This window comes from Gnatocerus cornutus, chromosome 4, assembly GCF_029298725.1.
Source record: "Gnatocerus cornutus isolate USDA-ARS CGAHR chromosome 4, icGnaCorn1.1, whole genome shotgun sequence".
NCBI classification, from domain to species: domain Eukaryota; kingdom Metazoa; phylum Arthropoda; class Insecta; order Coleoptera; family Tenebrionidae; genus Gnatocerus; species Gnatocerus cornutus.
The window spans coordinates 8,933,123-8,936,031 of record NC_142236.1 but is presented as its reverse complement, the minus strand read 5'-3'; the positions used below and the strand labels follow the sequence as shown (position 1 = coordinate 8,936,031).

At 36.0% G+C, this 2,909-nt stretch overlaps 1 long non-coding RNA gene across 3 annotated transcripts; it reads left to right on the top strand.

Annotated features, from left to right (window-relative positions):
• The first annotated feature begins 212 nt into the window (after positions 1-212).
• On the top strand, positions 213-962 carry LOC148176347 (uncharacterized). 3 transcript variants are annotated; one of them, XR_015770018.1, is made up of 3 exons: positions 213-385; positions 465-767; positions 814-962. It is a non-coding gene; the product is annotated as an uncharacterized LOC148176347 (long non-coding RNA). The 3 variants fall into 3 exon arrangements; XR_015770017.1 differs by having other exon boundaries at positions 213-389; XR_015770016.1 differs by having other exon boundaries at positions 213-393.
• The last annotated feature ends 1,947 nt before the right edge of the window (positions 963-2,909 follow it).

Below are 2,909 nucleotides of genomic sequence, written 5' to 3'. Positions count from 1 at the left end.
CTGTGCGACCCTAATTTTCTAAATTAGTATATCGTCAAGAAAAACGTGAAATATTACCTCTCTGAGGGTGAACGATACTTAATGCGGTTCTGGGGTTCTTAGCCGCAAATACGGGACTTCAGATAGTACTAGGAAGTGCTTAGACGGTAAAGATACGGTACTTCAAGGTAAAATAATACGTCTACTTCCTTCGAAGCCCAAAACGGAAAAGAGAGTTAAAATACCACGAGGAATCGTAGGTGGCACTACCTGTGATTTCGGGGATGATAAGAAGATTCTGGCCTCTGCGCGAGTACCGCGGGCGCTCTCAATGTCGCACTTGTCAAAGAGTCGTGATTGACAGGTTATGTTAGTTTGTTATTGTTGGTGAATGTCCGCAATAAACGTAGGTTGGTAAGTGATACTGTTATCTAACATAGTAGTCGCAAGAGGGTTGATCTTGAAAACTAAAATGGTTTTTGTAGGGATTTAGATAAAGATACGGGAACCAGTCATGACGAATTCCTGGACTGGACAACATAAAGGGGCTTTAAACCACACCGAGTCGCCCTGGGTTCGGTGCGACGATACAAGAAGGAACGTGGGCTCTGAAATTCACTGGAAGGGTACCAACACCTTCCAGAGGGACAGTCTGAAACGCTCAGGGGTGATCTGCGCCTCACCAACCCCTTCCTGGCGAACACACGAAATTTTTGGGGCAAAGGCTTGATCCAACTTCCCCTAGGATTGGAGCCGAAGAAAAGATAAAGAAGATAAACGCGATAATAGTAAGTTTTGAACTGTGGAGACTTACTAGACTATTATTCATTTTAGGTTGAACACTGATGTTGTCGTGTCAACGGTGGAAAAGTACCCAGGCATTTATGGGACTCCTAAATCGCCTCCCATACCAGCGGTGTCTCGCGTTTATCCCCTAATTCATAAAAATCTTAATAAATGACCTTGTTCTCATTTCAGAAACGTTACAATGTATATAAGAAAGTTGAAATTTTAATTATGATTAGTTATTTGAAATTTTATAAGTAACGTTTTCATTTTTTAAAATGTGCTCAAAAATAACTTTTTAGTACACTTTTATATCTTTAAAATGGTTAATTAAGTTCTTACATTGCATTCTGTAAAATTAGTTTTTAAGGTTTCTTTGAAAAATCGAACTATTTTGTATTCCAAAGTGACGGTAGTGTCAGTCACGTTTTGGGTTGTAGTGTCAGTCACGATTTTTTTTTCTAATAAATTTGATTCTTCAATACTCAGGTTCTTTATTTTATTATTTTCTAATAATTTGTTTTATTTATTTCGGCCTCATGTACAATTTAAAATTATAAAGCCTGCAGAGGGGAAGATATTCGAGGTTTAAAAACACTCTCAAACATGAGTTCCTTTTGCATGTAGTGTCAGTCACATTTGCATTTCGGTAAATAAGTCATACTTCACAAAGTTTTATGATCACATTTTTTACTACAGAAGGATAATTGTAGAATCAACTATATAATCATACTCAAATTAAAACCGTTGACACAATAGTATACATAATATGAAGCAAAATAAGACACATTTTACGTCAAATGTAGAGTCAGTCACATATGGAATTACCCTACAGTACATTGTTGAAATACCTTGATAAAATCTAAAAAAAGCATTAGCACGTCTCTTCGATCTTTCCATTTTTGTACAATAATTCCTAAATTGCATTCCGCTGCTACAGGTTCTCCAGTTTTCAATTTTGTGTTTATAATATTCTTGGGATTAAATTTTCTGTTTGAACGTAATATTCCAATCAAATGAGTCTGCCGTTCTAGCAACATATGTGCCAAACTTACGGATGTATAATAATTATCTGTACATAAAGTACGCATTTTGTCTAGCAGATTATCCATCAAATTCATGACAACATTTGTTGGGACACTGGTTCCTTGGCTTTGTTCCTTACCACAATAAATTTTCAAATCATATGTATAGCCTCCTTCCAAACATAATTTGAATAGTTTTATACTAAACTTATGACGTTTGTTGGCTATATATTGTTTAAATTTGAGCCGTCCTCTAAATGGAACTAACGTTTCATCTATGCAAAGAAGCTCACCAGGTATCATGGGATCTTGAAACGATTGCTTCAGTAAGTCCAAAAGGGGTGTTAATTTTTGCAATCTATCGTCCGAAATCACTGTATTATTGCTAAAATGTAGAGTTCTCAACAGCAACTGAAAGCGGTTTCTGGACATTGCATTCTTTATGAAATTTTCGTAAATTTCGTTGTTTGACCAGTAACTTTCAACGGTTGGAAATGTGCACAAACCCTCCACATAATTATGCCTAAGAACTTCTCCATTTCAATGTTGTTGGTGTCATGCCACGTTGTTAGACGAGACTTGGGGAAAATGTTTTTCTCAATCAACTGATGTGCGTATCTATTTGTTTCTTCCACCATCAAATTAATTATATGGTCATTTATAAACAACTTATAAAATTCATACGGTCTTTTGTCAAACATGTCTTCATGAACTTTATTCCGGAATCCATCATCAGCTACTGTATAAAGGATTTGTCTTAGCTGGTTTCCACTCACTGGCTCCCAAAATATTTCATCTACAATTTCTCTTCGTACATCTGCTTCTTAGTCGCTAGAGTCAACATTTTCTGACATTTGTTGTATCACTCTTTCAATTGTCTCACTGATGGATGATGAAGCTGATTGAACATCGTGTTCATTTTCTTGTTGGGGTGGAAAATTTGTTGACATTGAAGGCTGAGGTTCGACACTCGTCGTACTGGCCACGGACATTTTTTTAGAAGCATTCTTTTTCAGCTGTTTTTTTTCACCCTAGAACAAAAATACTACTAAAAAAATTATTCATGCTGAGTGGATAAAATATTTGAATGTGTCATAGAATTTTGTCATAAAATAAAAA